This window comes from Phyllobates terribilis, unplaced genomic scaffold (assembly GCF_046119375.1).
Source record: "Phyllobates terribilis strain yellow unplaced genomic scaffold, ASM4611937v1 Scaffold_455__1_contigs__length_1453912, whole genome shotgun sequence".
NCBI lineage: Eukaryota > Metazoa > Chordata > Amphibia > Anura > Dendrobatidae > Phyllobates > Phyllobates terribilis.
The window spans coordinates 1172048-1194287 of record NW_027363215.1 but is presented as its reverse complement, the minus strand read 5'-3'; positions in this window follow the sequence as shown (position 1 = coordinate 1194287).

Genomic DNA, 22240 nt, shown 5'->3' with positions numbered 1-22240 from the left:
ATATAGAGGATCTGTCAGCTCTCCTGTGTGGTGTAATATATAGAGGATCTGCCAGCTCTCCTATGTGGTGTAGTGTATAGAGGATCTGTCGGCTCTCCTGTGTGGTGTAGCATATAGAGGATCTGTCAGCTCTCCTGTGTGGTGTAGTATATAGAGGATCTGTCAGCTCTCCTGTGTGGTGTAGTTTATAGAGTATCTGTCAGCTCTCCTGTGTGGTGTAGTATATAGAGGATCTGTCAGCTCTCCTGTGTGGTGTAGTATATGGTGGATCTGTCAGCTCTCCTGTGTGGTGTAGTATATAGTGGATCTGTCAGCTCTCCTGTGTGGTGTAGTATATAGAGGATCTGTCAGCTTTCCTGTGTGGTGTAGTATATTGAGGATCTGTCGGCTCTCCTGTGTGGTGTAGTATATAGTGGATCTGTCAGCTTTCCTGTGTGATGTAGTATATAGAGGATCTGTCAGCTCTCCTGTGTGGTGTAGTATATAGATGATCTGTCGGCTCTCCTGTGAGGTGTAGTATATAGAGGATCTATCAGCTCTCCTGTGTGGTGTAGTATATAGTGGATCTGTCAGCTCTCCTGTGTGGTATAGTATATAGAGGATCTGTCGGATCTCCTGTGTGGTGTAGTATATAGTGGATCTGTCAGCTCTCCTGCGTGGTGTAGTATATAGTGGATCTGTCAGCTCTCCTGTGTGGTGTAGTATATAGAGGATCTGTCGGCTCTCCTGTGTGGTGTAGTATATAGTGGATCTGTCATCTCTCTTGTATGGTGTAGTATATAGTGGATCTGTCGGCTCTCCTGTGTGGTGTAGTATATAGAGGATCTGTCAGCTCTCCTGTGTGGTGTAGTATATAGTGGATCTGTCAGCTCTCCTGTGTGGTGGAGTATATAGAGGATCTGTCAGCTATCCTGTGTGGTGTAGTATATAGAGGATCTGTCAGCTCTCCTGTGGAGTGTAGTATACAGATGATCTGTCAGCTCTCCTGTGTGGTGTAGTATATAGAGGATCTGTCAGCTCTCCTGTGTGGTGTAGTATATAGAGGATCTGTCAGCTCTCCTGTGTGGTGTAGTATATAGAGGATCTGTCAGCTCTCCTGTGTGGTGTAATATATAGAGGATCTGTCAGCTCTCCTGTGTGGTGGAGTATATAGAGGATCTGACAGTTCTCCTTTGTGGTGTAGTAGATAGTGGATCTGTCAGCTATCCTGTATGGTGCAGTATATAGAGGATCTGTCATCTCTGCTGTGTGCTGTAGTATATAGAGTATCTGTTGGCTCTCCTGTGTGTTGTAGTTTATTGAGGATCTGTCAGCTCTCCTGTGTGGTGTAATATATAGAGTATCTGTCAGCTCTCCTGTGTGGTGTAGTATATAGAGGATATGTCAGCTCTCCTGTGTGGTGTAGTATATAGAGGATGTGTCAGCTCTCCTGTGTGGTGTAGTATATAGAGGATCTGTCAGCTCTCCTGTGTGGTGTAGTAAATAGAGGATCTGTCAGCTCTCCTGTGTGGTGTAGTATATAGAGGATCTGTCAGCTCTCCTGTGTGGTGTAATATATAGAGGATCTGTCAGCTCCCCTGTGTGGTGTAGTATATAGAGGATCTGACAGTTCTCGTTTGTGGTGTAGTATATAGTGGATCTGTCAGCTCTCCTGTGTGGTGTAGTATATAGAGGATCTGTCAGCTCTCCTGTATGGTGTAGTATATAGAGGATCTGTCATCTCTACTGTGTGGTGTAGTATATAGAGGATCTGTCATCTCTCCTGTGTGGTGTAGTATATAGAGGATCTGTCAGCTCTCCTGTGTGGTGTAGTATATAGATGATCTGTCAGCTCTCCTGTGTGGTGTAGTATATAGAGTATCTGCCCGCTCTCCTGTGTGGTGTAGTATATAGAGGATCTGTCAGCTCTCCGTTGTGGTGTACTATATAGTGGATCTGTCAGCTCTCCTGTGTGGTGTAGTAAATAGAGGATCTGTCAGCTCTCCTTTGTGGTGTAGTATATAGAGGATCTGTAAGCTCTCCTGTGTGGTGTAGTATATAGAGGATCTGTCAGCTCTCCTGTGTGGTGTATTATATAGAGGATCTGTCAGCTCTCCTGTGTGGTGTAGTATATAGAGGATCTGTCAGCTCTCCTGTGTGGTGTAGTATATAGAGGATCTGTCAGCTCTCCTGTGTGGTGTAATATATAGAGGATCTGTCAGCTCTCCTGTGTGGTGTAGTATATAGAGGATCTGACAGTTCTCCTTTGTGGTGTAGTATATAGAGGATCTGACATTTCTCCTTTGTGGTGTAGTATATAGTGGATCTGTCAGCTCTCCTGTGTGGTGTAGTATATAGAGGATCTGTCATCTCTACTGTGTGCTGTAGTATATAGAGTATCTGTTGGCTCTCCTGTGTGGTGTAGTATATAGAGGATCTGTCAGCTCTCCTGTGTGGTGTAGTATATAGTGTATCTGTCGACTCTCCTGTGTGGTGCAATATATAGAGGATCTGCCAGCTCTCCTATGTGGTGTAGTGTATAGAGGATCTGTCGGCTCTACTGTGTGGTGTAATATATAGATGATCTGTCAGCTCTCCTGTGTGGTGTAGTATATAGAGGATCTGTCAGCTCTCCTGTGTGGTATAGTATATAGAGGATCTGTCAGCTCTCCTGTGTGGTGTAGTATATAGAGGATCTGTCAGCTTTCCTGTGTGGTGTAGTATATAGAGGATCTGTCAGCTCTCCTGTGTGGTGTAGTATATAGAGGATCTGTCAGCTCTCCTGTGTGGTGTAGTACATAGAGGATCTGTCAGCTCTCCTGTGTGATGTAGTATATAGAGGATCTGTCAGTTCTCCTGTGTGATGTAGTATATAGAGGATCTGTCAGCTCTCCTGTGTGATGTAGTATATAGAGGATCTGTCAGTTCTCCTGTGTGATGTAGTATATAGAGGATCTGTCAGCTCTCCTGTGTGGTGTAGTATATAGAAGATCTGTCAGCTCTCCTGTGTGGTGTAGTGTATAGAGGATCTGTCAGAACTCCTGTGTGGTGTAGTATATAGAGGATCTGTCAGCTCTCCTGTGTGGTGTAGTATATAGAGGATCTGTCACCTCTCCTGTCTGGTGTAGTATATAGAGGATCTGTCAGCTCTCCTGTGTGGTGTAGTATATAGAGGATCTGTCAGCTCTCCTGTGTGGTGTAGTATATAGAGGATCTGTCAGCTCTCCTGTGTGATGTAGTATATTGAGGATCTGTCAGCTCTCCTATGTGATGTAGCATATAGAGGATCTGTCAGCTTTCCTGTGTGGTGTAGTGTATAGAGGATCTGTCAGCTCTCCTGTGTGGTGTAGTATATAGAGGATCTGTCAGCGTACCTGTGTGGTGTAGTATATAGAGGATCTGTCACCTCTCCTGTCTGGTGTAGTATATAGAGGATCTGTCAGCTCTCCTGTGTGGTGTAGTATATAGAGGATCTGTCAGCTCTCCTGTGTGGTGTAGTATATAGAGGATCTGTCAGCTCTCCTGTGTGATGTAGTATATAGAGGATCTGTCAGCTCTCCTATGTGATGTAGTATATAGTGGATCTGTCAGCTTTCCTGTGTGGTGTAGTATATAGAGGATCTCTCGGCTCTCCTGTGTGGTGTAGTATATGGATGATCTGTCAGCTCTCCTGTGTGGTGTAGTATATAGTGGATCTGTCAGCTCTCCTGTGTGGTGTAGTATATAGAGGATCTCTCAGCTCTCCTGTGTGGTGTAGTATATAGTGGATCTCTCAGCTCTCCTGTGTGGTGTAGTATATAGATGATCTGTCAGCTCTCCTGTGTGGTGTAGTATATAGTGGATCTGTCAGCTCTCCTGTGTGGTGTAGTATATAGTGGATCTGTCAGCTCTCCTGTGTTGTGTAGTATATAGTGGATCTGTCAGCTCTCCTGTGTTGTGTAGTATATAGAGGATCTGTCAGCTCTCCTGTGTGGTGTAGTATATAGTGGATATGTCAGCTCTCCTGTGTTGTGTAGTATATAGAAGATCTGTCAGCTCTCCTGTGTGGTGTAGTATATAGTCGATCTGTCAGCTCTCCTGTGTTGTGTAGTATATAGAGGATCTGTCAGCTCTCCTGTATGGTGTAGTATGTAGAGGATCTCTCGGCTCTCCTGTGTGGTGTAGTATATAGTGGATCTGTCAGCTCTCCTGTGTTGTGTAGTATATAGAGGATCTGTCAGCTCTCCTGTGTTGTGTAGTATATAGAGGATCTGTCAGCTCTCCTGTGTGGTGTAGTATATAGTGGATCTGTCAGCTCTCCTGTGTGGTGTAGTATATAGAGGATCTGTCAGCTCTCCTGTGTGGTGTAGTATATAGAGGATCTGTCAGCTCTCCTGTGTGGTGTAGTACATAGAGGATCTGTCTGCTCTCCTGTGTGGTGTAGTATATAGACGATCTGTCGGCTCTCCTGTGTGGTGTAGTATATAGAGGATCTGTCAGCTCTCCTGTGTGGTGTAGTATATAGAGGATCTGTCAGCTCTCCTGTGTGGTGTAGTGTATAGAGGTTGTGTCCTGTGTGGTGTAGTATATAGAGGATCTGTCCTGTGTGGTGTAGTATATAGAGGATCTGTCAGCTCTCCTGTGTGGTGTAGTATATAGAGGATCTGTCAGCTCTCCTGTGTGGTGTAGTATATAGAGGATCTGTCAGCTCTCCTGTGTGGTGTAGTATATAGAGGATCTGTCAGCTCTCCTGTGTGGTGTAGTATATAGAGGATCTGTCAGCTCTCCTGTGTAGTGTAGTTTATAGAGGATCTGTCAGCTCTCCTGTGTGGTGTAGTGTATAGAGGTTGTGTCCTGTGTGGTGTAGTATATAGAGGATCTGTCCTGTGTGGTGTAGTATATAGAGGATCTGTCAGCTCTCCTGTGTGGTGTAGTATATAGAGGATCTGTCAGCTCTCCTGTGTGGTGTAGTATATAGAGGATCTGTCAGCTCTCCTGTGTGGTGTAGTATATAGAGGATCTGTCAGCTCTCCTTTGTGGTGTAGTGTATAGAGGATGTGTCCTGTGTGGTGTAGTATATAGAGGATCTGTCAGCTCTCCTGTGTGGTGTAGTATATAGAGGATCTGTCAGCTCTCCTGTGTGGTGTAGTATATAGAGGATCTGTCAGCTCTCCTGTGTGGTGTAGTACATAGAGGATCTGTCAGCTCTCCTGTGTGGTGTAGTATATAGTGGATCTGTCAGCTCTCCTGTATTGTGTAGTATATAGAGGATGTGTCAGCTCTCCTGTGTGGTGTAGTATATAGAGGATCTGTCGGCTCTCCTGTGTGGTGTAGTATATAGAGGATGTGTCAGCTCTCCTGTGTGGTGTAGTATATAGAGGATCTGTCAGCTCTCCTGTATTGTGTAGTATATAGAGGATGTGTCAGCTTTCCTGTATTGTGTAGTATATAGAGGATGTGTCAGCTCTCCTGTGTGGTGTAGTATATAGAGGATCTGTCCTGTGTGGTGTAGTATATAGAGGATCTGTCAGCTCTCCTGTGTGGTGTAGTATATAGAGGATCTGTCAGCTCTCCTGTGTGGTGTAGTATATAGTGGATCTGTCAGCTCTCCTGTATTGTGTAGTATATAGAGGATGTGTCAGCTCTCCTGTGTGGTGTAGTATATAGAGGATCTGTCAGCTCTCCTGTGTGGTGTAGTATATAGAGGATCTGTCAGCTCTCCTGTGTGGTGTAGTATATAGTGGATCTGTCAGCTCTCCTGTATTGTGTAGTATATAGTGGATCTGTCAGCTCTCCTGTGTGGTATAGTATATAGAGGATCTGTCGGCTCTCCTGTGTGGTGTAGTATATAGAGGATGTGTCAGCTCTCCTGTGTGGTGTAGTATATAGAGGTTCTGTCAGCTCTCCTGTGTGGTGTAGTATATAGAGGTTCTGTCAGCTCTCCTGTGTGTTGTAGTATATAGAGGATCTGTCAGCTCTCCTGTATTGTGTAGTATATAGAGGATGTGTCAGCTCTCCTGTATTGTGTAGTATATAGAGGATCTGTCAGCTCTCCTGTGTGGTGTAGTATATAGAGGATGTGTCGGCTCTCCTGTGTGGTGTAGTATATAGAGGATCTGTCAGCTCTTCTGTGTGGTGTAGTATATAGAGGATGTGTCAGCTCTCCTGTATGGTGTAGTATATAGAGGATCTGTCAGTTCTCCTGTGTGGTGTAGTATATAGAGGATGTGTCAGCTCTCCTGTGTGGTGTAGTATATAGAGGATCTGTCAGCTCTCCTGTATTGTGTAGTATATAGAGGATGTGTCAGCTCTCCTGTATTGTGTAGTATATAGAGGATCTGTCAGCTCTCCTGTGTGGTGTAGTATATAGAGGATCTGTCCTGTGTGGTGTAGTATATAGAGGATCTGTCAGCTCTCCTGTGTGGTGTAGTATATAGAGGATCTGTCGGCTCTCCTGTGTGGTGTAGTATATAGAGGATCTGTCAGCTCTCCTGTGTGGTGTAGTATATAGAGGATGTGTCAGCTCTCCTGTGTGGTGTAGTATATAGAGGATCTGTCAGCTGTCCTGTGTGGTGTAGTATATAGAGGATCTGTCGGCTCTCCTGTGTGGTGTAGTATATAGAGGATCTGTCAGCTCTCCTGTGTGGTGTAGTATATAGAGGATCTGTCAGCTCTCCTGTATTGTGTAGTATATAGAGGATGTGTCAGCTCTCCTGTGTGGTGTAGTATATAGAGGATCTGTCCTGTGTGGTGTAGTATATAGAGGATCTGTCAGCTCTCCTGTGTGGTGTAGTATATAGAGGATCTGTCAGCTCTCCTGTGTGGTGTAGTATATAGAGGATCTGTCAGCTCTCCTGTGTGGTGTAGTGTATAGAGGATGTGTCCTGTGTGGTGTAGTATATAGAGGATCTGTCAGCTCTCCTGTGTGGTGTAGTATATAGAGGATCTGTCAGCTCTCCTGTGTGGTGTAGTATATAGAGGATCTGTCAGCTCTCCTGTGTGGTGTAGTATATAGAGTATGTGTCAGCTCTCTTGTGTGGTGCAGTATATAGAGGATCTGTCAGCTCTCCTGTGTGGTGTAGTATATAGAGGATCTGTCAGCTCTCCTGTGTGGTGTAGTACATAGAGGATCTGTCAGCTCTCCTGTGTGGTGTAGTATATAGTGGATCTGTCAGCTCTCCTGTATTGTGTAGTATATAGAGGATGTGTCAGCTCTCCTGTGTGGTGTAGTATATAGAGGATCTGTCGGCTCTCCTGTGTGGTGTAGTATATAGAGGATGTGTCAGCTCTCCTGTGTGGTGTAGTATATAGAGGATCTGTCAGCTCTCCTGTATTGTGTAGTATATAGAGGATGTGTCAGCTCTCCTGTATTGTGTAGTATATAGAGGATGTGTCAGCTCTCCTGTGTGGTGTAGTATATAGAGGATCTGTCCTGTGTGGTGTAGTATATAGAGGATCTGTCAGCTCTCCTGTGTGGTGTAGTATATAGAGGATCTGTCAGCTCTCCTGTGTGGTGTAGTATATAGTGGATCTGTCAGCTCTCCTGTATTGTGTAGTATATAGAGGATGTGTCACCTCTCCTGTGTGGTGTAGTATATAGAGGATCTGTCATCTCTCCTGTGTGGTGTAGTATATAGAGGATCTGTCAGCTCTCCTGTGTGGTGTAGTATATAGTGGATCTGTCAGCTCTCCTGTATTGTGTAGTATATAGTGGATCTGTCAGCTCTCCTGTGTGGTATAGTATATAGAGGATCTGTCGGCTCTCCTGTGTGGTGTAATATATAGAGGATGTGTCAGCTCTCCTGTGTGGTGTAGTATATAGAGTTTCTGTCAGCTCTCCTGTGTGGTGTAGTATATAGAGGTTCTGTCAGCTCTCCTGTGTGTTGTAGTATATAGAGGATCTATCAGCTCTCCTGTATTGTGTAGTATATAGAGGATGTGTCAGCTATCCTGTATTGTGTAGTATATAGAGGATCTGTCAGCTCTCCTGTATTGTGTAGTATATAGAGGATCTGTCAGCTCTCCTGTGTGGTGTAGTATATAGTGGATCTGTCAGCTCTCCTGTATTGTGTAGTATATAGAGGATGTGTCACCTCTCCTGTGTGGTGTAGTATATAGAGGATCTGTCATCTCTCCTGTGTGGTGTAGTATATAGAGGATCTGTCAGCTCTCCTGTGTGGTGTAGTTTATAGAGGATCTGTCAGCTCTCCTGTGTGGTGTAGTATATAGAGGATCTGTCAGCTCTCCTGTATTGTGTAGTATATAGAGGATGTGTCAGCTCTCCTGTGTGGTGTAGTATATAGAGGATCTGTCCTGTGTGGTGTAGTATATAGAGGATCTGTCAGCTCTCCTGTGTGGTGTAGTATATAGAGGATCTGTCAGCTCTCCTGTGTGGTGTAGTATATAGAGGATCTGTCAGCTCTCCTGTGTGGTGTAGTGTATAGAGGATGTGTCCTGTGTGGTGTAGTATATAGAGGATCTGTCAGCTCTCCTGTGTGGTGTAGTATATAGAGGATCTGTCAGCTCTCCTGTGTGGTGTAGTATATAGAGGATCTGTCAGCTCTCCTGTGTGGTGTAGTATATAGAGGATGTGTCAGCTCTCTTGTGTGGTGCAGTATATAGAGGATCTGTCAGCTCTCCTGTGTGGTGTAGTATATAGAGGATCTGTCAGCTCTCCTGTGTGGTGTAGTACATAGAGGATCTGTCAGCTCTCCTGTGTGGTGTAGTATATAGAGGATCTGTCGGCTCTCCTGTGTGGTGTAGTATATAGAGGATGTGTCAGCTCTCCTGTGTGGTGTAGTATATAGAGGATCTGTCAGCTCTCCTGTATTGTGTAGTATATAGAGGATGTGTCAGCTCTCCTGTATTGTGTAGTATATAGAGGATGTGTCAGCTCTCCTGTGTGGTGTAGTATATAGAGGATCTGTCCTGTGTGGTGTAGTATATAGAGGATCTGTCAGCTCTCCTGTGTGGTGTAGTATATAGAGGATCTGTCAGCTCTCCTGTGTGGTGTAGTATATAGTGGATCTGTCAGCTCTCCTGTATTGTGTAGTATATAGAGGATGTGTCACCTCTCCTGTGTGGTGTAGTATATAGAGGATCTGTCAGCTCTCCTGTGTGGTGTAGTATATAGAGGATGTGTCAGCTCTCCTGTGTGGTGTAGTATATAGAGTTTCTGTCAGCTCTCCTGTGTGGTGTAGTATATAGAGGTTCTGTCAGCTCTCCTGTGTGTTGTAGTATATAGAGGATCTATCAGCTCTCCTGTATTGTGTAGTATATAGAGGATGTGTCAGCTATCCTGTATTGTGTAGTATATAGAGGATCTGTCAGCTCTCCTGTGTGGTGTAGTATATAGAGGATGTGTCGGCTCTCCTGTGTGGTGTAGTATATAGAGGATCTGTCAGCTCTCCTGTGTGGTGTAGTTTATAGAGGATCTGTCAGCTCTCCTGTGTGGTGTAGTATATAGAGGATCTGTCAGCTCTCCTGTATTGTGTAGTATATAGAGGATGTGTCAGCTCTCCTGTGTGGTGTAGTATATAGAGGATCTGTCCTGTGTGGTGTAGTATATAGAGGATCTGTCAGCTCTCCTGTGTGGTGTAGTATATAGAGGATCTGTCAGCTCTCCTGTGTGGTGTAGTATATAGAGGATCTGTCAGCTCTCCTGTGTGGTGTAGTGTATAGAGGATGTGTCCTGTGTGGTGTAGTATATAGAGGATCTGTCAGCTCTCCTGTGTGGTGTAGTATATAGAGGATCTGTCAGCTCTCCTGTGTGGTGTAGTATATAGAGGATCTGTCAGCTCTCCTGTGTGGTGTAGTATATAGAGGATGTGTCAGCTCTCTTGTGTGGTGCAGTATATAGAGGATCTGTCAGCTCTCCTGTGTGGTGTAGTATATAGAGGATCTGTCAGCTCTCCTGTGTGGTGTAGTACATAGAGGATCTGTCAGCTCTCCTGTGTGGTGTAGTATATAGAGGATCTGTCGGCTCTCCTGTGTGGTGTAGTATATAGAGGATGTGTCAGCTCTCCTGTGTGGTGTAGTATATAGAGGATCTGTCAGCTCTCCTGTATTGTGTAGTATATAGAGGATGTGTCAGCTCTCCTGTATTGTGTAGTATATAGAGGATGTGTCAGCTCTCCTGTGTGGTGTAGTATATAGAGGATCTGTCCTGTGTGGTGTAGTATATAGAGGATCTGTCAGCTCTCCTGTGTGGTGTAGTATATAGAGGATCTGTCAGCTCTCCTGTGTGGTGTAGTATATAGTGGATCTGTCAGCTCTCCTGTATTGTGTAGTATATAGAGGATGTGTCACCTCTCCTGTGTGGTGTAGTATATAGAGGATCTGTCAGCTCTCCTGTGTGGTGTAGTATATAGAGGATCTGTCAGCTCTCCTGTGTGGTGTAGTATATAGTGGATCTGTCAGCTCTCCTGTATTGTGTAGCATATAGTGGATCTGTCAGCTCTCCTGTGTGGTATAGTATATAGAGGATCTGTCGGCTCTCCTGTGTGGTGTAGTATATAGAGGATGTGTCAGCTCTCCTGTGTGGTGTAGTATATAGAGTTTCTGTCAGCTCTCCTGTGTGGTGTAGTATATAGAGGATCTATCAGCTCTCCTGTATTGTGTAGTATATAGAGGATGTGTCAGCTCTCCTGTATTGTGTAGTATATAGAGGATCTGTCAGCTCTCCTGTGTGGTGTAATATATAGAGGATCTATCAGCTCTCCTGTATTGTGTAGTATATAGAGGATGTGTCAGCTCTCCTGTGTGTTGTAGTATATAGAGGATCTATCAGCTCTCCTGTATTGTGTAGTATATAGAGGATGTGTCAGCTCTCCTGTATTGTGTAGTATATAGAGGATCTGTCAGCTCTCCTGTGTGGTGTAGTATATAGAGGATGTGTCGGCTCTCCTGTGTGGTGTAGTATATAGAGGATCTGTCAGCTCTTCTGTGTGGTGTAGTATATAGAGGATGTGTCAGCTCTCCTGTATGGTGTAGTATATAGAGGATCTGTCAGTTCTCCTGTGTGGTGTAGTATATAGAGGATGTGTCAGCTCTCCTGTGTGGTGTAGTATATAGAGGATCTGTCAGCTCTCCTGTATTGTGTAGTATATAGAGGATGTGTCAGCTCTCCTGTATTGTGTAGTATATAGAGGATCTGTCAGCTCTCCTGTGTGGTGTAGTATATAGAGGATCTGTCCTGTGTGGTGTAGTATATAGAGGATCTGTCAGCTCTCCTGTGTGGTGTAGTATATAGAGGATCTGTCGGCTCTCCTGTGTGGTGTAGTATATAGAGGATCTGTCAGTTCTCCTGTGTGGTGTAGTATATAGAGGATGTGTCAGCTCTCCTGTGTGGTGTAGTATATAGAGGATCTGTCAGCTGTCCTGTGTGGTGTAGTATATAGAGGATCTGTCGGCTCTCCTGTGTGGTGTAGTATATAGAGGATCTGTCAGCTGTCCTGTGTGGTGTAGTATATAGAGGATCTGTCAGCTCTCCTGTGTGGTGTAGTATATAGTGGATCTGTCAGCTCTCCTGTGTGGTGTAGTATATAGAGGATCTGTCAGCTCTCCTGTGTGGTGTAGTATATAGAGGATCTGTCAGCTCTCCGGTATTGTGTAGTATATAGAGGATGTGTCAGCTCTCCTGTGTGGTGTAGTATATAGAGGATCTGTCCTGTGTGGTGTAGTATATAGAGGATCTGTCAGCTCTCCTGTGTGGTGTAGTATATAGAGGATCTGTCAGCTCTCCTGTGTGGTGTAGTATATAGAAGATCTGTCGGCTCTCATGTGTGGTGTAGTATATAGTGGATCTGTCAGCTCTCCTGTATTGTGTAGCATATAGAGGATGTGTCAGCTCTCCTGTGTGGTGTTGTATATAGAGGATCTGTCCTGTGTGGTGTAGTATATAGAGGATCTGTCAGCTCTCCTGTGTGGTGTAGTATATAGTGGATCTGTCAGCTCTCCTGTGTGGTGTAGTATATAGAGGATCTGACAGCTCTCCTGTTTGGTGTAGTATATAGAGGATCTGTCAGCTCTCCTGTGTGGTGTAGTATATAGTGCATCTGTCGGCTCTCCTGTATTGTGTAGTATATAGAGGATGTGTCAGCTCTCCTGTGTGGTGTAGTATATAGAGGATCTGTCAGCTCTCCTGTATTGTGTAGTGTATAGAGGATGTGTCAGCTCTCCTGTATTGTGTAGTATATAGAGGATGTATCAGCTCTCCTGTGTGGTGTAGTATATAGAGGATCTGTCAGCTCTCCTGTATTGTGTAGTGTATAGAGGATGTGTCAGCTCTCCTGTATTGTGTAGTATATAGAGGATGTGTCAGCTCTCCTGTTTGGTGTAGTATATAGAGGATCTGTCAGCTCTCCTGTGTGGTGTAGTATATAGAGGTTGTGTCAGCTCTCCTGTGTGGTGTAGTATATAGAGGATCTGTCAGCTCTCCTGTATTGTGTAGTATATAGAGGATCTGTCAGCTCTCCTGTATTGTGTAGTATATAGAGGATCTGTCAGCTCTCCTGTGTGGTGTAGTATATAGAGGATCTGTCAGCTCTCCTGTGTGGTGTAGTATATAGAGGATCTGTCAGCTCTCCTGTGTGGTGTAGTATATAGAGGTTCTGTCAGCTCTCCTGTATTGTGTAGTATATAGAGTATCTGTCAGCTCTCCTGTATTGTGTAGTATATAGAGGATCTGTCAGCTCTCCTGTGTGGTGTAGTATATAGAGGATCTGTCAGCTCTCCTGTGTGGTGTAGTATATAGAGGATCTGTCAGCTCTCCTGTGTGGTGTAGTATATAGAGGTTCTGTCAGCTCTCCTGTGTGTTGTAGTATATAGAGGATCTGTCAGCTCTCCTGTATTGTGTAGTATATAGAGGATGTGTCAGCTCTCCTGTATTGTGTAGTATATAGAGGATCTGTCAGCTCTCCTGTGTGGTGTAGTATATAGAGGATGTGTCGGCTCTCCTGTGTGGTGTAGTATATAGAGGATCTGTCCTGTGTGGTGTAGTATATAGAGGATCTGTCAGCTCTCCTGTGTGGTGTAGTATATAGAGGATCTGTCAGCTCTCCTGTGTGGTGTAGTATATAGTGGATCTGTCAGCTCTCCTGTGTGGTGTAGTATATAGAGCATCTGTCAGCATTCCTGTATTGTGTAGTGTATAGAGGATGTGTCAGCTCTCCTGTATTGTGTAGTATATAGAGGATGTATCAACTCTCCTGTGTGGTGTAGTATATAGAGGATCTGTCAGCTCTCCTGTATTGTGTAGTGTATAGAGGATGTGTCAGCTCTCCTGTATTGTGTAGTGTATAGAGGATGTGTCAGCTCTCCTGTGTGGTGTAGTGTATAGAGGATCTGTCAGCTCTCCTGTTTGGTGTAGTATATAGAGGATCTGTCAGCTCTCCTGTGTGGTGTAGTATATAGAGGATCTGTCAGCTCTCCTGTGTGATGTAGTATATAGAGGATCTGTCAGCTCTCCTGTGTGGTGTAGTATATAGAGGATGTGTCAGCTCTCCTGTGTGGTGTAGTATATAGTGGATCTGCCCGCTCTCCTGTGTGGTGTAGTATATAGAGGATCTGTCAGCTCTCCTGTGTGATGTAGTATATAGAGGATCTGTCAGCTCTCCTGTGTGGTGTAGTATATAGAGGATGTGTCAGCTCTCCTGTGTGGTGTAGTATATAGAGGATCTGTCAGCTCTCCTGTATTGTGTAGTATATAGAGGATGTGTCAGCTCTCCTGTGTGGTGTAGTATATAGAGGATCTGTCCTGTGTGGTGTAGTATATAGAGGATCTGTCAGCTCTCCTGTGTGGTGTAGTATATAGAGGATCTGTCAGCTCTCCTGTATTGTGTAGTATATAGAGGATCTGTCAGCTCTCCTGTGTGGTGTAGTATATAGAGGATCTGTCAGCTCTCCTGTGTGGTGTAGTATATAGAGGATCTGTCAGCTCTCCTGTGTGGTGTAGTATATAGAGGATCTGTCAGCTCTCCTGTGTGGTGTAGTATATAGAGGATCTGTCAGCTCTCCTGTGTGGTGTAGTATATAGTGGATCTGTCAGCTCTCCTGTATTGTGTAGTATATAGAGGATGTGTCAGCTCTCCTGTGTGGTATAGTATATAGTGGATCTGTCAGCTCTCCTGTATTGTGTAGTATATAGAGGATCTGTCAGCTCTCCTTTGTGGTGTAGTATATAGAGGATCTGTCCTGTGTGGTGTAGTATATAGAGGATCTGTCGGCTCTCCTGTGTGGTGTCTTATGACTCGCCCAGGGGGAATATGGGTGACTCGGTACCCGGGCCCTTACCTTCTTCGGATGTCACGGGCCCGTACCCTGCGATCACTCTTTAAAAAAAAAGGGTTTGTTAACAGTTTTGTCTCGTGACGCCACCTGTGGTTCCCAGTAATGAGTACCGGCACTGCTGCAGACCTCTGAAGCAGATGTTAGGGCAGCTGGGTTGGCATGGCTCTCCACAGGCAGAGCACAGCTCCAGGGCAGTGTAGATGCAGATGGTGATGCTGGGCGTTGTAGTGCGGGAGCGATAGCGTTGTAGAAATAACTGACAGAAACAGTGGGGTGCAGTCATCCTAGTTTACTCACAGTTCTTTAGCTTCCTCAGGTGCACTGTACAGGTGTCAGCCTCCCATGTCGCGCTGCGTTTACCAGGCAGGGGCTCAGCACTCTCCCACGTACTTCAAGAGCACTTAACGGGACCCCCTTTCTGTATGTTCCTTTCTTAGCTGACTTCCCGCGGTAGGTCTTCTCCCTCCTGCCATGCGCCCCGCCACACAAAGTACCGATCTGTTACCTTGAGATCCCTCTGGGCAACTTGAAGTTCCCGGACCTTGCTTGGTGCCCTTCACGGCGGCTTAGGTGAGGTTGTGGCAACTGCACAATGAAAGTTTTCCAGCCGAGACCTGAAGTAACTCAGCTAGTCCAGGGACCGGTTCCCTTCTTGCAGCCTGATCCCTCTGACACCTGGCAGATTCGGGCGTACGTGTGCCGTCCTGCACTCACCGTACCCCCTGGGATCCCTTAAGTTACTGGAGCCTTCCTCCCTAGCTCCCACTCCTCTCTCCTTCTTGGGCATGACAGGCCGAGCCTGCCTGCCGAGCAGAGCTCCTGCAGAGCCCCTGCTCCTCTCACTTCTCCTCACTGAATCCACCCCTACACATGGTGATGTGACGCTCTCAGCCCTGCCCTGGGAAGATGGGGGTACTCGGAGTCGGGTCAGATGTTGAGAACGGGGGTGCAGTCGTGGCCTGGACCCGTTCCTTGCCCAGGGCCGTCACATTGAAAATGATGCTAGGGCTTTCCGGGTTGAGTGGTAATTGTCGACTACGCCACCTGTGGTGTCTGGTGATGCGCCACCAGCGCAACTACAGTCCGCTGAGGCCTGGAGTCATGGCGGCTAAAGTTCTCGCCGCTCCCCACAGGCGGAGCGCGGCCTCAGGGCCGGTAAAGCAGGATAAAGGGGGGGTAGTAGTGCGGGAGTAGGGACGCGGCGTCGCACGGAATGGCGCGTAATGAACAGTCCGGAGGCCATAGGGATGAATTTCCAAGGCTTTACTCACATTAGAGATGGCAGAAGGAAGGCGACTCCCTGCTCCCCACGGAGTCCTGCGGTCACCAGGGACCGGGGTCCGACAACCTCCGAGCAAGTCCAGCATTCAATCGGGACCCCGCACCTGAGTGTTCCTGAACTACAGACCGTATCCTCTCCTGTCTGTGTGTGTGTAGATAGGCCGGATCTCCCTCTGAACTCCTCTCAGAACAAGGGCACGGGTGGCAGCTCCGCTCCTTCCGATACCCGATGGGATCCTCTGGGCCTACCGGGCTTTACCAACCAGGACATGGAGTAGCAAGGTCGGGTGTCGGGGGCCGGTACCCCTCTTGCAGCTGGACTCCCTCTGAATATATCAGGTGGTGAGGACAGGTGGCGTACACTGCTCCGTCTGCATCCTCCCCGGGATCCATTTGCTGTGGAGCTACACTCTTTAGCTCCGGGCCTTCTTGGTCGTGGTCCTTGACCGGGTTGAGACATTCCTCGTCTGCAACCTGCCCCTCGTTCCAAGGTTGGGGTATGAGGGCTGTGTCTCCATCCACTGCAGGTCCACACAGGATCCACGTTCAGGGTGGGAGATCACAATACCTCACAGTAATTAACAGCACAAAGACCAAAACCAAAGATGGCTTTTTATTAAATATGAAATTTAAAGTGTCACTAAATTGTAAGTCCTCCACCCTCACCCACTAACTGGTTCCCCTCACTCTTGGTTCCCCAGTCTCCCTGTAACCAGGAGGGCAGCACCTGGTGCATACTAGCCCCCTCTGGTGGAGAAATGTGGTGTTGGATGCAAAGTTTGGGTCCCGACCATCACGCTGTTCTTACCTCGGAGGAGGAACACTACACTCCATTACAGAAGTGCAGCATCCCTGTGGCGGTCGAACCTTCAGGGGCGCCACAGTTCTACAGTGGGATGTGCTACATAATGAAGTTTCTCTTAAGGGGCACTTGGAAGGGAAGATGTCCTTATCACCCCGGTCAGTAAAATCTTTATAGTGGTGGCAGGTTGAGCCTAACCTATCTCAAGTGGTTCCCTGGGTACTTAGGGTCACTAGAACAATTACCACAGATGCCAGTCCGAGAGGGTGGGGAGCCCATCTGGGAGATATGGTAGCCCAGGGGACCTGGTCAGATATCGAAAAGGGTCTCTCCTCCAATGCAAAAGAACTTCTGGCGGTAGACAAGGCGGTGAATAATTTCTTACCTTTCCTTCAGGGCCAGAATGTAAAGATCCTCTTGGATAATCTAGTTGCGGTAGCATATGTGAACCACCAGGGGGATACATGGTCAAGATCGCTGATGAGAGTGACAGATCATCTCTTCCAGATTACAGAAAGTCACCTCCTTTCCCTGATGGCCCTCTATATAAGGGAAAAAGAAAACATGAGAGCAGATTTCCCAAGCTGCTATCCTCTGATGCAAGGGGAATGGGAACTAAATCAAGGAATTTTTACCCAAATAGCCGAAGATGGGGGGGGTCAGGTAGATCCGTTTGCCACAAAACTAAATCGGAAGACAAAGATCTTGTGTTCCCTAAATCCCCTAGCTGTGGACGCTTTCCTGATACGTTGGTATTTCAGGATGGCGTATGACTCCTCCCCCCCTGGTTGGCTGTTCTTCTCATGGTAATAAGAAAGATCAGGGAGGACAAGGCCAGGGTTCTGCTGATCGCACCCTTTTGGCCCAGGAGGCCCTGGTTCTCATGCCTGAGGAACATGTCCATCTCCGATCCTTGGGTTCTTCCAGAGATTCCATATCTCCTTCTCCGGGGTCCGATATTCCATCCTCAAGCAACTGGCCTCCACTTGACGGTGTGGAACTTGAAAGGACACTGCCAAATCAGAAAGGTTTTTCCAAAGGTCTAGTAACCATCCTGCACAGGAGAAAACCTGTTACAACCCAGATTTATGCCACAAGTTGGAGAAAGTTTTTGTCTTTCTCTGGTTCTGGGGTTCATGGGGAGGGGGTGCCAATAGGACAAATCTTTGGAGTTTTTACAAAAAGGTCTTGAACTAGGGTTATCCACCAGCACCCTTAAAGTACAGATTTCTGCCTTGGGTGCCCTATGTGATGTAGCTTGTAACTACTGGGTTTCTCGGTTCATTAAGGCAGCTTTTAGATCTAGACTCATTATTAAAAGCAGCTTGGTTCCCTGGTATTTAAATTTGGTTCTAAAGGCCTTGACTATCTCGCTGTTTGAGCTAATAGTCAGCAACCCTTAAATCCCTCTCTCTTAAGACCGCTTTAATATCTTTAACCTCGGCCAGGAGCATTAGTGACATCCAGGCCCTGTCTATGGCCTCGCCGTTTACTCAAATTCTGGATGATAGGCAGGATCTGGTCTAAAAATCACTCTCTCTCCCTAAGGTAGCTACTCGTTTCAACAGACTTCAGGAAGTCCCCCTACCCTCCTTTTGTCCACATCCTAGTAACCAGAAAGAGGTGGAGTTACATACGTTAGAAGTGAGGAGATGTCTGGTTAGGTAACATTCAGTTACCAAAAGCTTTAGGAAAGATAACTCGTTGTTTATATCCTACCAAGGGGCTAGGAACGGTCTAAGGTCACGAAGTCCACCATAGCTAGATGGAATTGGGAGGCCATTTCTCTATCATATACAGTATAGACCAAAAGTTTGGACACACCTTCGCATTTAAAGATTTTTCTGTATTTTCTTGACTATGGAAATTGTACATTCACACTGAAGGCATCAAAACTATGAATTAACACATGTGGAATTATATACTTAACAAAAAAGTGTGAAACAACTGAAAATATGTCTTATATTCTAGGTTCTTCAAAGTAGCCACCTTTTGCTTTAATGATTGCTTTGCACACTCTTGGCATTCTCTTGATGAGCTTCAAGAGGTAGTCACCGGAAATGGTCTTCCAACAATCCTGAAGGAGTTCCCAGAGATGCTTAGCACTTGTTGGCCCTTTTGCCTTCACTCTGCGGTCCAGCTCACCCCAAACCATCTCGATTGGGTTCAGGTCTGGTGACTGTGGAGGCCAGGTTATCTGGCGTAGTCCCCCATCACTCTCCCTCTTGGTCAAATAGCCCTTACACAGCCTGGAGGTGTGTTTGGGGTCATTGTCCTGTTGAAAAATAAATGATGGTCCAACTAAACGCAAAGCGGATGGAATAGCATGCTGCTGCAAGATGCTGTGGTAGCCATGCTGGTTCAGTATGCCTTCAATTTTGAATAAATCCCCAACAGTGTCACCAGCAAAGCACCCCCACACCATCACACCTCCTCCTCCATGCTTCACGGTGGGAACCAGGCATGTAGAGTCCATCCGTTCACCTTTTCTGCGTCGCACAAAGACACGGTGGTTGGAACCAAAGATCTCAAATTTGGACTCATCAGACCAAAGCACAGATTTCCATTGGTCTAATGTCCATTCCTTGTGTTCTTTACCCCAAACAAGTCTCTTCTGCTTGTTGCCTGTTCTTAGCAGTGGTTTCCTAGCAGCTATTTTACCATGAAGGCCTGCTGTACAAAGTCTCCTCTTAACAGTTGTTGAAGAGATGTGTCTGCTGCTAGAACTCTGTGTGGCATTGACCTGGTCTCTAATCTGAGCTGCTGTTAAACTGCGATTTCTGAGGCTGGTGACGCGGATAAACTTATCCTCAGAAGCAGAGGTGACTCTTGGTCTTCCTTTCCTGGGGCGGTCCTGATGTGAGCCAGTTTCTTTGTAGCGCTTGATGGTTTTTGCAACTGCACTTGGGGACACTTTCAAAGTTTTCCCAATTTTTCGGACTGACTGACCTTCATTTCTTAAAGTAATGATGGACACTCGTTTTTCTTTACTTAGCTGCTTTTTTCTTGCCATAATACAAATTCTAACAGTCTATTCAGTAGGACTATCAGCTGTGTATCCACCAGACTTCTGCACAACACAACTGATGGTCCCAACCCCATTTATAAGGCAAGAAATCCCACTTATTAAACCTGACAAGACATACCTGTGAAGTGAAAACCATTTCCAGTGACTATCTCTTGAAGCTCATCAAGAGAATGCCAAGAGTGTGCAAAGCAGTCATCAAAGCAAAAGGTGGCTATTTTGAAGAACCTAGAGTATAAGACATATTTTCAGCTGTTTCACACTTTTTTGTTAAGTATATAATTCCACATGTGTTAATTCATAGTTTTGATGCCTTCAGTGTGAATGTACAATTTTCATAGTCATGAAAATACAGAAAAATCTTTAAATGAGAAGGTGTGTCCAAACTTTTGGTCTGTACATCTAGCGGCGAGGAAGGGCCAGAAGGGCTGAAGGCTCATTCCACCCGGGCTGTGGCGACCTCCTGGGCTGAGAAGACAGGTGTCTCGATAGAATACATATTTAAGGCTGCTACCTGGTCCTGTCCCTCTACATTCCATAGACACGATAGGTTAGATATAGGTGTATCGGCTGACCTCACCTTTGGGAGAAGAGTGTTCCAGGCTGTGGTCCTTTAATAGATTACTTCATCTCTGTAATTCTCTCGTGGTGCTGTCATGGTCGACCGATAAAATATTAAATTACATACCGGTAATGGGATTTTTCGGAGACCATGACAGCACCCTTATATTCCCTCCTTTCACGTTTGTGGGAACACTCACGTTTTATTAATTATAATCTCACACTCAGTAGGTGTCGTCTGGTATGGCAATTTTGTGATTGTTTGCTGTGTTTATTAACCTGGCGGTCCTCTCAATGCTCTGTAATCCAAACTGAGGCGGGAGAGAGGTGGCGCCCTTTTAAGCCTGTAGGTTTCCTCTCCTTGGTGGGCGGATCCCCTCTCTCGTGGTGCTGTCATGGTCTCTGAAAAATCCTGTTACCGGTAAGTAACTTACGACTATTCATTTGATGGAGCAATCAAAAAGTTGTACCCCAAAATGGTATTAAAAACGGTCTTAGAAAATTGGAACACAAGCCAAACAATTTGTTTGCAAAGTTTAGAATTTTTTAAAAGCAGTAAAATGTTTTTGTTTTCTTCTGCACCATTTCACTTTATTTGGAATTCATTGCCCTTTTTTTTCTATATGTTGCACAGTAAAGTGAATGGCGTCTTTCAAAAATGCTGTAATTTTGTCCCACAAAGTACACCTCAACCCTGCTGTATTGAATAGTGTCTGTGTTATTCACTATGTGATATGTGTTTTTTTATTGTATACTAATGTATAGTGACTAGTGATGATTGAGCGTGTTCTATGAACCCATTCAGCGAGCACGCTAACAGCCGTGACACTTGCAGGCACGGCGACCTTAAAAGAAATGCTGAGCATGCCAAAATACTCGGCGAGCACCCGAGCGTGCTTGCCGAAGGGGTTGATAGAACACGCTCGATCATCACTAATAGTGACCAGATGCCTCTAAGGAATCTTTTTTGGCCTCTGTTTTACTGGTGCTTGAAATGCAAATTTTTGTAGCTCTAATGATTAAGTAATATGCAACTATGTGAACTGCAATTGCCAATTAACAATTTAAGGGAATCCATCAGATATACCCCTTCCTCCAATTCCCATTCATGACCATGCAGGATTTGGAAAGCTAAATCCATAGACACCTCTATATCTTTTATCTGTTGCTGCATTTCTGAGTGCTCTGGGTGTAACGGAGCACTAACCAAGCCTCAGACTTCCAAGGTTGCTTCCCTGCCCAGCACCAGCCTCTTTATCTTGATTGATAGCTCACTGTCAGTTTTTTGGGACGTCAGGCACCAAGCAAGGAAAATCAGTGAGCTAGACACTAGCACTGGGAACTTTCCCTCCGTACATAAACAAAACATAAACCAAAAAGAAAGCAATTTGGCACGTTACTTAATTTATGTAGATTTATAGAATGAAATGTTGGATTTCGTATGAGCTCGATCCTTGTTTTTCACAGAACTCATATCTATTATAGTCTAGGGCTGTTCACATATTTCTGCGGACCGCGTATTTTTCACTGAAACACATTGACCTGTCGGATTTTGATCCAAATCAAAGTTTAGAGCTTCTCGGATTCAAAACAAAGCTGATGAAAGTCTGAATGAGGCCTTACTCTATTATTTATTTTTTAAGCAACGTTCATTCCAGGCTGCTGTACACATGAAGAGGGTTTACACACCTAAAATACATATATAAAACACAGAAACAAGCTACCATTGACAGACTAGTATGGAGGGGGACACTGCCACTACGATCTAACAGTGTGGATTCAGGTGTCTCGCTCCTTCCCTCAGGTTGTATTCCAAAAGCCTCCTCCAATAAACAAGTTGTGGACAAGCTGCAGGTGGAGAGGGAGCGCGGGATTACGGTGAAGGCCCTGACTGCGTCTCTGTTTTACACTTATGAGGGAAAGAAGTATCTCCTGAACCTGATCAACACTCCGGTGAGTGTGACGTTTCTTCTTGATTTGTTTCTCTGTGGTCTTGTTGCGGATGTTCAACAGGTGACGGCGGTCGCGTGACCTGTCACATGACTAAATTACGTCATGGAAGATCCTTTCACTCCACCGCAAGCCATACAAGAGATCGGACGCAGTGGAGAAAAGACCGGGGGCCATCAGAAGGTAAGTATAATGTTATTTTCTCCAATCCCTCCATGACAGCACACCTGGAGGTAGCATCCCCATCCTAATTAGGGACAGGAAAACAAGAGGTTAAATAGCCCCTTCCCCCAACAATCCCCAGTGTTTTCCTGTCCCTATGGGATGAAGAGGTTACCTGGGGTGCCTGCGGCCGGCAAGCAGGGCCCTATTAA